We start from the raw sequence: 13,803 nt of genomic DNA on the forward strand, positions 1-13,803 counted from the left end.
GAATTTCCTAAAGACAGTCCTCTTAAGCTACTATATTGTTGTTAGGTGCCGTGGAGTCGGTTCCGACTCACAGCAACCCTATGTACGACAGAAGGAAACACTGCCCAGTCCTGTGCCAGCCTCACAGTCGTTGCTGTGTTTGAGTTCACTGCTACGGCCACTGTGTCAATCCATCCCATGGAGGGTCCTCCTATATTAACGTTTTATTTATTCATTCATATACCCGTTTATTCACGAAACATTCACTGTCTATAACCCTGGTGGCGTAGTGGTTAAGTGTTAACGGTTGCTAACCAAAAGGTCAGCACTTTGAATCCACCAGGCACTCCTTAGAAACTCTGTGGGGCAGTTCTACTCTGTCCCGTAGGGTCGCTATGAATTGGAATCAACTCGACGGCAGCGGATTTGGTTTTCTGGTTACCTGTAGAGCAGGGCATTGGTGGTTCAATGGTAGAATTCTTGCCTTTCATGTGGGAGACCCAGGGTCCATCCCTGGCCAATGCAACTCATACGCAGCCACCACCTGTCTGTCAGTGGAGGTTGTGTGCTGCTACGATGCTGAACAGGTTTCAGCGGAGCTTCTGGACTGAGGCTCGGAGGAGAGGTCCAGCAATCTACTTCCAAAAACCTGCCAGAGAAAATCCTATGGATCCCTACGTCACAGAGCTGGCGTAGGGCTGGGCAGCATTTCTTTCCATCATGCATGGGTCACCATCAATCGGGGCGCACTTCACAGCAGTGAATAACAACAATCTGTAAAGCACTGTCCTAGGCAAGGGCGTGGGGCGGGTGGAGGTGAGAAGATGGATCAGGCATAAATCTTGCCTCCAGGGAGCTTACCGGTTAGGAGAGTGTTTCTCCAACTTCCAACTTTTTCCTTAATGTGTGTCACACCTCCCCCCAAAAGAAATGTTTTAGACTATTATTCAGCACGTACACATACAACCGAAATTAGCCTTCAAACCGATAAAGTACTCTGATATTTCTATTCTAGCCTGTTCCTTTTCAGTTAAAAATTTCTAAATACTGACCATTTCTTTTTAAATGGGTCACAAACTACATATTGATAAACACTGTTCTAGTAGAAGCCCTGGTAGCACGACGGTTAAGCACTCAGCTGATAACTGAAAGGTTGGCAGTTTGAACTCACCAAGCAGCTCTGTGGGAGAAAGACCTGGAGATCTGCTCCCATACAGATTACAGCCAAGAACGCCGTATGGGGGAGCTCTACTCTGTCACATGGGGTCGCTAAGAGTTGGAATTCACTCAGTGGCACCCAACAACAACAGAACCGTAGGAGAGGTAAGACAGTTACCTAAATATTCTGATGCAATAAAGGCAGTATAATTTGCTCAAGAGAATGTTCAGAAAGAGGTTTACAGGTGTATGTGTGTATGTCCGGATCTATGTAACTCTGTGGAGACAGCAATGAAGAAACACAATAAACCTTTTCAGATGATGAGGAAGCCAGGAGGAGGGGATGAGAGCCATTTCCGGAAGAAGGTGTGGCACGAATAAACGCATGGTGCAGGAAAGTGCAAAATTGAAACCTGGGTCCATAAAGCAGCATGGTGGAAATAAGATAGACTGGTCACGTCAGAGGTGAAAAGAGTGTGAAATGAAGGTTTTTGATCAAGGAAATAAAAAGAACATTCCCTTTTTTACAAAATGATTCATTAGATAGGATCAGAGAAAGACGAGCTCATGACAGCTCCCTCACTCTTCTTTATCCACCTTGGGGACGCCTTGCCTTGTCCCAGAAACTTCTGCTTGCATTTGAGCCTCACTTTGCAAGGGCCCACCCTGGCCCTATCTGTCTGAGAAGCAAACCAAGAGTTCTGCAGAGAATTTGGCAAGATGGTGGACTAAGATAACCCTAAATCTCACACACTACAAACACTTAGGAATGCTTGATGGAATATAATGTTTAACAAATGTTAGAAATGAGCCCACAAGAAAGAAAAAAGGAAAAGGAGAAAACAAGGCAACAAAGTGGTTGCCCAGGGGAGGATTGTTGTTCTTACTATCCTGGAGGATTTGTTTTATTGTCCACTTGGGGACAAGAAACAAAGCTGAGTGTCTTGGGAGGTGGGAAAGTGGAAGCGAGATGTCAACAAAAAGTCTGCAGCTAAATGGTGAAGACATAGGAAGATGACAAGATTTTCTGTTGGTTTCTCAACAACAACAATAAAATATCACCCCTGGAATCTGAAACTACAGGCCCAAGTCTTGCGTGGGTTTGGGGTTTATGTTTATATCACCTGTTAGGCGCAGAAACTCCCAAGCTAAGAAATGAATGTAACATTTGCCCCAGACAGTAAAAAACCTGGGGCAACAGAAAGAAGTAAAAGTAAAACCATCTGGAGGAACAATCCCACAACCACTACTGTAAGGAAGAGTCACAGAAAAATAAGCCCTGCTGTTTTAGTTATCCAGTGCTGCTATACTGGAAATACCACAAGTGGGTGGCTTTGTTTTTTTTTTTAATTTTTATTAAGCGTCAAGTGAACATTTACCATTCCAATCAGTCTATCACATGTAGGTTTACATACATCTTACTCCCTTCTCCCACTTGCTCTCCCCCATTGAGTCAGCCCTTACAGTCTCTTGTTTCGTGCCAATTTTGCCATCTTCCCTCTCTCTCTATCTTCCCATCCCCCCTCCAGTCAAGAGTTGCCTACACACTCTCCCGTGTCCACCTGATTTAATTAGCTCACTCTTCATCAGCATCTCTCTCCCCACCACTGACCAGTCCTTTTGATGCCTGATGATTTGTCTTCGGGGATGGTTCCTGTCCTGTGCCATCAGAAGTTCTGGGGAGCATTGTCTCTGGGATTCCTCTAGTCGCAATCATACCATTAGGTGTGGTCTTTTAGTGAGAATTTGGGGTCTGTAAGGTGGGTGGCTTTAACAAACAGAAATTTATGTTCTCACAGTTTAGGAGATTATACATCTGAATTCAGGGTACCAGCTCTAGGGGAAGGCTTTCTCTCTTTTGACCTTAGAGGAAGGTCCTTGTCTCCTCGAGTTTCTGCTCCTGGGCAGTCTTCATGTGGCTTGGCATCTCGCTTCCCTCATCCCTCCTCTGCTTGCTTCTTTAATATCTCAAAAGAGATTGACTCAAGACACACCCTACAGTAATTCTGTCTCATTAACATAACAAAGACAACACATTCCCAAATGGGATTATAACCACAGGCATAGAGGTTAGGATTTACAATGCATATTTTGGAGCACACAACTCAATCCATAATATTCTACCCTTTGGCCCTCCAAAATTCATGTCCTTGCTCCACGTAAAACACATTTACCCCATCACATCATTGCAAAAGTCTTAAATCAACTCCAAGTCCAAAATCTCATTTTCTGAAGCGTCTAAATCAAATATGGGGGAGACTTTAGGCATACTCCATCCTGGGGCAAAATTTTTTATCATCTGTGAACCTGTGAAATCTAGAATACAAGTTATCTGCTTCCAAAGTACAATGGTAGAACAGGCACAAGGTAGACATTTCCAATACAAATGGGAGAAATTGCAGGGAAAGAATGGATAACTGTCACCAAACAAGTCTAAAACCCAGCAGAACAATTTACAATAGCTCTCAAGGTTTGAAAATAATCCTCAGTTCTTTGGGACCATCTGGGCAAGGGCCCTGCCCTCCAGACCACCTCTGGGTGTTGGTCATGTTCTCTGGATTCCAGGTGGAGGCCCCTTGGCTCTGGGCTTCAGTTCCTCCTTCCAGGTGCACTGGGATGGCAACTCTGCTCTCCTGGAAGGCTCTGTTCTTCTGTCCCTTGGACATGGTGGCCCCAACCCCTCAACTCTGGATGCCAGCTTCATCCTCCTGGCACACCTTAATGGCAGCTCCACACTCCACAACTGAGTTAGCGAAGACCGACTCTTTGAAATCCAGGAGACTGTGGTCCCACCCTTTGAGATCCAGGAGACTTGTGGCTCCATGCTTTGAAACCGAGAAGACCCTGCTTCCTACGATCCTTCCAACAGTTCTGCTAATTTCTGAGTGGCTCCAGGGATGGCCCTTTTCTTTTCTTGGAGGACAATGGATGTAGCTCCTTTGGCCTGTTTCCTGCCTATAGAATTACAATAAGCACAGTGTCCTCTCCTTCTATTCCTTCTCTGTTCCCTTAAGTCTAAGATGATGGGTTTTCTGCTGTGGTAGTTGGTTAGATCCATCAGTCACAGGCTTAATCTCTTTAACAAAAGCTTGTGTAGTCATGTCCTTGGTGAAAATTCTAGGATATGTGTCCTTAGTTTGTATAACAGAATTTTCCAAATCTTTAAGTTTTGTTTTCATTTTGCACAGTTCATTTTTAAGTCCACCTTTTTCCTCTTGCATTTTGCTATAAACAGCAAGGAGAAACCATGTGGTTCCTTTAAGATATTTCTTAGAATTCTCATCATCTAAATATCCAACTTCATCACTTACAAGTTCTACCTACAACCAAATATTTGAACATAATACAGATAAGTTATTTGCCACTGCATAAAAAGCAACGCCCTTCCTCCGTTGTCCACATGTTCATCATTTTATTTTAAAGTCTCACCAGAAGCACATTTAACGTCCGCATTTTTAGGAACATTCTGTTGCTGGCACCATACATATTCTCTAGGACAATAGAGGCTTTATCTGTAGCTCTCTTTACTTCCTTCTGAGCCCTTACCAGAATTGCCTTTGATGCCCATAATTCTCCCAAAAGACCCTTTAAGGGAATCTAGGCCTTTGCTAGTAGGCGCCTTGAAATTCTTCCAGCCTCTAACCCATTACCCAATTCCAAAACCACTTCCACATTTTAGGTATCTGTTTGGTACCCCGCTCCCGGTACCAAATTCTGCCTTAGTTATCTAGTGCTGCTATAACAGAAATACCACAAGTGGGTGGCTTTAACAAACTGAAATTTATCTCACAGTTTAGGAAGCTAGGAGTTCAAATTCAGGATGCTGGCTCTAGGGAAAGGCTTTCTCTCTCTGTCAGCTCTAGAGGAAGATCTTGTCTCTTCGAGCTTCTCCTTCTGGATGATCTTCATGCGGCTTGGCATCTCTCTTCCCCCATCTCTCCTCTGTGTGCATGTTTAATCTCTTTGACGTCTCAAAAGAGATTGACTCAAGACTCACCCTACACTAATCCTGTCTCCTTAACATAGCAAGCAAATTTTTACTGAAGATCATTCAAAAACGGCTGCAGCAGTATGTTGACAGGGAACTTCCAGAAATTCAGGCTGGTTTCAGAAGAGGACGTGGAACCAGGGATATCATTGCTGATGTCAGATGGATCCTGGCTGAAAGCAGAGAATACCAGAAGGATGTTTACCTGTGTTTTATTGACTATGCAGAGGCATTTAACTGTGTGGATCATAACCAATTATGGATAACATTGGGAAGAATGGGAATTCCAGAACAGTTAATTGTACTCATGAGGAACCTTTACATAGATCAAGAGGCAGTTGTTTGGACAGAACAAGGAGATGCTGCTTGGTTTAAAGTCAGGAAAGGTGTGTGTCAGGGCTGTATCCTTTCACCACACCTATTTAATCTGTATGCTGAGCAACTAATCTGAGAAGATGGACTACATGAAGAGAAACAGGGCATCAGGATTGGAGGAAGACTCATTAACAACCTGTGTTATGCAGATGACACAACCTTGCTTGCTGAAAGTGAAGAGGACTTGAAGCACTTACTAATAAAGATCAAAGACCACAGCCTTCAGTATGGATTAGGCCTCAACATAAAGAAAACAAAAATCCTCACAACTGGACCAATGAGCAACATCATGATAAATGGAGAAAAGACTGAAGTTGTCAAGGATTTCATTTTGCTTGGATCCACAATCAACAGCCATGAAAGCAGCAGTCAAGAAATCAAAAGACGCATTGCATTGGGAAAATCTGCTGCAAAGGACATCTTCAAAGTGTTGAAGAGCAAAGATGTCACCCTGAAGACTAAGGTGTGCCTGACCCAAGCCGTGGTATTTTCAATCACATCGTATGCATGTGAAAGCTTGACAATGAATAAGGAAGACCGAAGAAGAGTTGACACCTTTGAATTGTGGTGTTGGCGAAGAATATTGACTATACCATGGACTGCCAAAAGAACGAACAAATCTGTCTTGGAAGAAGTGCGGCCAGAATGCTCCTTAGAGGCAAGGACGGCAAGACTGCGTCTTACATACTTTGGACGTGTTGTCAGGATGGATCAGTCCCTGGAGAAGGACATCATGCTTAGCAGAGTACAGGGTCAGCAGAAAAGGGGAAGGCCCTCAGTGAGGTGAATTGACACAGTGGCTGCAACAATGAGCTCAAGCATAACAATGATTGTAAGGATGGCACAAGACTGGGCAGTGTTTTGTTCTGTTGTGCATAGGGTCGCTATGAGTTGGAACCGACTCGACGGCACCTAACAACAACAACAACATAGCAAGGACGACCCATTCTCAAATGAGATTATAACCGCAGGCATAGAGGTTAGGATTTATAACACATATTTTTGGGGTACACAATTCAATCCATAACACCTACTAAAGAACTTAAAGAGAAAAATTTCAAAGCACATAAAGAAACAATCCACCATAGGCAAACAAGTACAGACCCACAAATACTGATATAACACTAATCTAAAAGAAGATATATGTGATGTTGCTGTTAGGTGCTATCGAGTCAGTTCCAATCCTCTGTTATTCCATGTACAACAAAATGAAACACTGCCAGGTCCTGCACCATCCTCATAATTGTTGCTATCCCTGAGCCTATTGCTGCAGCCTCTGAGTCAATCCATCTTGTTGAGGGTCTTCATCTTTTTCACTGACCCTCTACCAAGCATGACGTCCTTCTCCAGGAACTGGTCCCTCCTGATAAAATGTCCAAAGTACATGAGAAAAAGTCTCGCCATCCTTGCTTCTAAGGCGCATTCTAGCTATACTTCTTCCAGGACAGATTTGTTCACTTTTCTGGCAGTCCACGGTATATTCAATATTCCTTGCCAACACCATAATTCAAAAGCATTAATTCTTCTTCTGTCTTCCTTATCCATTGTCCAGCTTTTGCATGCATATGAGATGATTGAAAATACCATGACTTGGGTCAGGCACACCTTAGTCCTCAAAGTGACATCTTTGCTCTTTAACACTTTGAAGAGGTCTTTTGCAGCAGATTTGCCAAAGCTTCCAGACTAAGAGACCAGGAAGAAGAGCCTGGTGGTTTGCTTCTTAAAATAATTGGCCAGTGAAAACCTTATGAAAGGTGAATTGTCAATTCAAGAAGCACAAGAGTCTCAATCGTGGTGGGGAGGGGGAATCCACAACTAAAGACAGTTTAGTGAAACTGCAGAACACCAAAGACAACAACAAGAACAACGATGAAAACAAAGAAAAGTAAATAACCCACAAAGAAATGGCAGACCAACCTCAGACTTTTGAACAGCAATGACAGACGCAACACAGCAAAATGATATGTTCAAAAGTAGAGAGGGAAAATGAAAGTCAATCTAGAATTCTCATCCCATTTAAACTACCACTGGTAAGTGAGGGGGAAGTAAAGACATTTCTGACAAACAAGGTCAAGAGATTCACCACCCAGTAACTAAACATTTGGCTGCTAACCCCAGTTCAAATCCACCAGCTGCTCCTTGAAAACCCTATGGGGCAGTTCTACTCTTAGAGTAGAATCAACTTGAGTCAGAATTAACGTGACCACAATGGGTTAACTCTTACTTAGGAGCTCTGGTGGTACAATGGTTAAGCACTAGGTTGCTAAAGGAAAAGTTGCCAGTTTGAACCCACCAGTCGCTTCAGGGGAGAAAGATGTGGCTGTCCACTTCCGAAAGGTTACAGCCTTGGAAAACATATGGGGCAGTTATGGGGTCGCTATGAGTCGAAACCCACTCGACGGCAAACAACAACAACTCTTCCTTAAAGAACTACAATAAAAGGTCCTTTGGAAGAAAATGTAAACCATGGAGAAGGAGGGGGTGCTGGAAGGAACAGTGCTCATTATCTTTTTTATTTTTCATGTTTTGAAATAAAAATATAAAAATAGAACAAATGACCTCATTTAGCTTGTTCAGAACACTCTGCTTGGGAAAGGTGAAAAACGGTGAGACTGGACAAATGTCATTAACTTACCCCACAAAGCAACAGAAATAGAATAAAATTATTGACTTACCCATAAACAGTACTGAACACAACCTGAGCATTTTTTGAGTACAAAGAATCATACTGCTGAACCAGTGAAAGTTATTTACAAAGAAAAACAATCTAAAATTTGATGTTGGCAGGACATTCTGTTTCCTGCCTTTTCTTACGTCAACGTTAGCTATTTGGATATCTGAAAGTCATAAATTAAACTTTAAAACTATGATTTGATGTTGCATATAACATATCCCACAGTCTAACTGCTTTGGGATCCTGAAGGATTTTAAAAATAAAACAAACACACACACACACACACAAAATACAGGTTCACAAGTAGCCCCATAAATAATAAATCTATACTTTAAATTTTTAAAAATTACCCTTGCCACCATCATAAAAATATGTTATATTAAAGATAATAAAATACAAGTTTGTGAATTAATACAAACCCATGTACATTTAAGGTTTTAAAGGCTTCAACGTCTTCCTAAATAAAGGCAACTCGGCAAGAGAAATAGGAGGGGCGTTTACTAGAATCCAGTTTAAACACATTGTGTTGTTGTTAGGTCCTGTAGAGTTGATTGACTCATGCTGATCCCATGTGACAGAGGAGAACTGCCCCATAGGGTTTCCTAAGCTGTAACCTTTATAGGGAAACTCTGGTGGCGTAGGAGCTAAGAACTATGTCTGCTAACCGAAATGTCTGCAGTTGGAATCCACCAGGTGCTCCTTGAAAACTCTATGGGGCAGTTCTACAATGTCCTGTAGGGTCACTATGAATCGTAATCAACATGGCAAAGGGTTTTGTAACCTTTACAGAAGCAGACTGCTACATCTTTCTCCCACAGAGCAGCTGGTGGGTTCGAACTGCTGACCTTTCGGTTAGCAGCTGAGCGTTTAACCACTGTTCCACCAGGGCTCCTTAAATGCCCTATATATACATGAAAAACAACACCTCTTGCTATGGCTACAGAACAAAACGCCAAATGCACATTAACTTAATTAGACTCAAATAACAAGGCACAGGATCTCCTTGAATTCATCCTCCCATAAGTAAGCAAATAAAGGGACAAAAACTATCAAATACTTTCCCAAGAGATAAGGGATGGATACGGCACTGAGTTTACATCTCTGCCAAAACGTACAAGGGGAGTCAACAATCGCGTTTTATAAAAAGCAACAGTGCTAAAACTTGAATACTTTTTTTTTCAGCTAAAAACAACGCATGTCTCCTCAGCCATTCCCTCACGTTACATACCCAATAAAGATTTGCTAAGAAGGTGACTTCCACTTTTTTTTTCCTGCAATTTTTCTTGTTTGGGTATATTTAGGGTGTCTTATTGAAAGGTACAAAAATTCCTACCTCTAATTAAAGGAATTTTTTTTTTTTTTTGTGGCACACATTAGTTTTTCAGACGTAATGCTTACTCCCAGGAAAAAAAATGCCACCCAAACAAATTCCAAGCTGAGTAAAAACGAAAAAAGTGAAACCCAAACTATTTTACATCATAAATTCTTTAAATAACAGTACTTAAGCTGGTGGCATGGTGGTTAAGCATTGGCTGCTAACCAAAAGGTCGGCAGTTCGAATCTACCAGCCCCTCCTTGGAAACTCTATGGGGCAGTTCCACTCTGTCCTAAATGACTTGATGGCAAGGGGTTGGGTTTTTAAGCTATTATTGTGGAAACATAACAGGAACAAACAAAACCCTTTGCTGGTGATTCTAACTCACAGCGACCCTATAGGGCAGAGCAGAGCTTTCACACAGGGTTTCCAAGGCTGTAATCTTTACAGAAGCCGATCGCCAGATCTTTCTCCTGCAGAGGGTTGGTGCGTTTGAACTGCCAACCTTTCAGTTACCAGCTGAGCACCTAACCACTGTGCCACTAGGTGAAACATAGATGGCTCGAAAGGTGTCAGGGCTTAGTTTTCTAAGCATTTCTTCACCTTTCCAGTTGCTCAGTAAAATTCACCAGGAAACACAATTTCAGGGAGCCCTGACCTGCGGTTTTGTACTTGCCTGCTGTGAAGGAGTGAAATGAATCATCGCTGTGTTTATCACTCTTTAACTGCCTCCTACCCCTGGAGCCAGGTCCCTGGGTGGCACAAATGGTTTGCAATTGTCTGCTAACCCAAAGGTTGGCAGTTTGAACACTCCCCACCCTGCCCGGCAGAGCCGCAGAAGAAAGGTCTGACAACCTGCCTTCATGAAGATTACACTGACCTGGAACAGGATTTCAACTCTGCAATGGAATCTAGACCAAAAAATGGCTAGCTTAATCAGTAAACTGTCTGCTTTGAGCATTGTGCTCTTTTGAATTATCTAGAGATCAAATTGACAAAGTTTGTAATTGGAAAGGTCAGGCGGGAAGCTTGGGGGCAGGGAGTTTAGGATAAGGATGGTGGAAAAATTTGGAAAAGGATGTTGAGAATGGTACCACCGCTTGAAGAATGTAATCAATGTCACTGAATTATTCATGCCGAAATTGTTGAAATCTGTATCTTTGGCTGTACATACTTTCATCAAAAAAAAAAAAAAATTAAGCCAAGAAAACCCTATGGAGCAGTTCTACTCTGTAACATATGGGGTTGCTTTGAGTTGGAATTGACTCCATGGCTTGGTTTTTTTTTATCCTGCAGCCAAGGCAGAGTCCCTCCCTCACCAGGGAGCAGGTCTCGGGCTGCCTCGTTGTCTGACTTACGTAGCGCGGGGTTCCAAGTTTCAGCATCATTTTGGGAAATGTGAGTTAAAGCACACGATTCGGCTGACTCAAGTTACAGGACAGCCCTGTGTTGACCTGTCTTAAGAAAATTGACCTTCCCTACAAGATGGCCATGCAAAGACGGGCAATGGAGGGTAGGGTAGTTCAGACGTGGGCTCTGGAGCCACCCAGCTGGAGTTCGAATCAACAGCTGTGTGACCTTCACCAATTCCTTAACCCCCTCTGTGCCAAAACCTCCTGCCTATAAAGTGGAGATATAAATTACATCTACTTAAATCAACTCGATGGCACAGGAGAACGACCAGGATGACAGTCATCATGGAGTTCCTTGGTGGTGCAAATGGTTAATGTGCTCAGTGGCCAACCGAAAGGTCAGTGGCTCCAGGCCACCCAGAGGCACCTTGGAAGAAAGGTATAGTGACCTACGTCTGTAACACCAGCCACTGAAAACCCTACGGAGTGCAGTTCTACTCTGACACACGTGGGGTCGCTGTGAGTTGGAACTGACTTGACGGCAACTGTTTTATTTTTAAGGTTATGATGAAGATTGAGATAAACAGTTCAGCACAGTGCCTGGCCCAGAGTAATACCTATTAGCCATTGTTGTTAAGGAGCCCTGGTCACTCAGTGGTTAAACACTCGGCAGCTAACTGAAAGGTCGGTGGTTTGAACCTATCAGTTGCTCTGAGGGGGAAGGATGTGGCAGTCGCTGTCTGTAAAGATTACAGCCTTGGAAACGCTATGGGGCAGTTCTACCCCATCCTACAGGAGTCAGAATACTCAATAGCAACAGGTTTGGTACTGCTGTTGCCGTTAGGTGTCATCGAGTGGATCTTCCACTCACAGTGGCCCCATGTGACAGAGCAGAACTGCCCCACAGCGTTTCCTAGGCTGTAATCTCTATGAAAGCAGGTCGCCAGGTCTTTCCCCTAGGAACTGGTGGGTGGGTTCGAACCACCGACCTTTCAGTTGGCAGCTGAGTGCTTAACTGTTGTGCCACTGGGGCTCCTCATATTAGCTATTACTAGCAATAAATATAGCAGAAACATAAAAACATGAATGAGAGGAAAAAAGGTGTTATTTGTGGGTTTAAATGCTTTGAACTTCAAAAACAAGAAACATTTTCCATAATAATTTTAGAATTTTTACAGATAACCTCCGCTGATCTAACAAAATCTTTAAAGTGCAAAGTTGGTAACATCCAGCCGGGCACACACTTAACAAATATTCTTGAATGATGACACCCAAGCAACAAGTTGTGAGTCTTCTAAAGGTCATTTTTAATGGACCATGCTCTACATCATCTGCATATTTTTGGGGACGCAGACTGGGGGCTCAGTTTTAATTATTTTAAGCTACGATTCAGTAGAGCAAAACCCGCATCGCCGTGCCCTTGCCCAGTATTCCCCACAGGAGGTACAAGGCCGGCTTCACGGGCTCCACAGAAAGAGCCACGCAGCTCTGAATGCCTCTTCTCTTGTTGTGTGTGGCCCCAGCAAGGGTAGCAATGAAGCAGTATGAAGCCACTGATCCTCTTCCTTCCTGAGTCTCCTTTCCAGGTTCAGCTCTCTGTCTTTGTTGGTGTTGGGTGCCATCAACATGATTCTGACTCATAGCGGCCCCACGCGACAGAGTAGAACTGCCCCATAGGGTTTCCTAGGCTGTCATCTTTACAGGAGCAGATCGTTTTACAGGTCTTTCTCTGTGGAACTGCTGGGTGGGTTCGAACTGCTCACCTTTTGGTTAGCAGCCGACTGCTTAACTGTTGTGGACCAGGGCTCCTTCTCCGTCTCTGGAGCCCTGTTACAGCGATGAACAGGAGGTTGAAGCACACCTTGTTTTCTGGGAAGACCATCTGCAAAGGATGCTCCTGACATCCACGGGCATCCACCGCCTACTCAGGGACCTAACAGTGGGTTAGTCCAGAATGTCCTGCCTTCCAAATTCAGAAATCGAAAATGGTGTTTCTGAACTACTCACCAAAACACTCCCTCCAGCAGCCAGGCACTGGGGCCATGTGACACACGTGTCATCACACCAGGACACACGTGTCATCATGCTAGGAGTCCAGGCAGCCCTTGAAGAGCTGTTACTGTCTTCACTCATTTAGATAATACAGAAATACACTTTATTAAAGACAATGGGACAAAAGATTGTGACTATACGATTTATTTTTGACATAAGATTTTGACCGCAGTGTTTATTCATTGCAGAGACCATGAACACAATTTTTCTCAGGTTAATACTTTGAATTGCTATATTATTCTTATTAGTCCTGAATACCACGAGCCCCGGTGGCACAATCGGCTGTTAACTGAAAGGTTGGCAGTTAGAACCAACCCAGTGGCTCCAGGGGAGAAAGATCTGGCGAGCTGCTCCGGTAAAGGTTATAGCCCAGGAAACCCTATGGGGCAGTTCTGCTCCACCACATGGGGTCGCTATGAGTCGGGATCAACTCCAAAGCACAACGACAAGTCCTGAATGCAGCAGGGAAGCCTGCGACTGAATTGTATTTGCTAAGGATATTGTTTGAGAGCCCCTTCACCCTCAGTTTCTTTTTTTCCCCCTGAAATCAAGGACCATAACTATTATCTCATTGGGACCCTGGTGGCACAGTGGTTAGTGCATTCCGCTGCTAATTAGAGGGAAGGTGGTTCAGACCCATCAGCTGCCAAACGTGGCAGTCGGCTTCCGTGAAGATCACAGCCTTGGAGACCTCACGGGCAGCTCTATTCTGTCCTAGAGGGTCGCTATGAGTCAGGTCAACTCAACAGCAACGGGCATTTTTTTTTTTTTTGGAGGGATAACTATTATCTCTTGAAAAATCACCTTATAGATTCCAAAAAACCTTTGGGAATTAGGAAAAAGCAGTCCACCTTTGCTTGAAGTGGGGAAGTCTAACAGGGTCCGCGTCCAGTTGAGCTCCGAGAGGGGT

The 13,803-nt window shown here is 43.6% G+C and overlaps 1 protein-coding gene across 10 annotated transcripts in view; it reads right to left on the reverse strand.

Moving 5' to 3' along the window:
- Positions 1-13,803, reverse strand: part of FRY (FRY microtubule binding protein) — a 401,382-nt gene that overhangs the window by 252,927 nt on the left and 134,652 nt on the right. The gene's annotated exons all lie outside the window — the stretch shown is intronic.

The sequence above is a fragment of the Loxodonta africana genome, chromosome 17, assembly GCF_030014295.1.
Source record: "Loxodonta africana isolate mLoxAfr1 chromosome 17, mLoxAfr1.hap2, whole genome shotgun sequence".
Taxonomy (NCBI): Eukaryota; Metazoa; Chordata; class Mammalia; order Proboscidea; family Elephantidae; genus Loxodonta; species Loxodonta africana.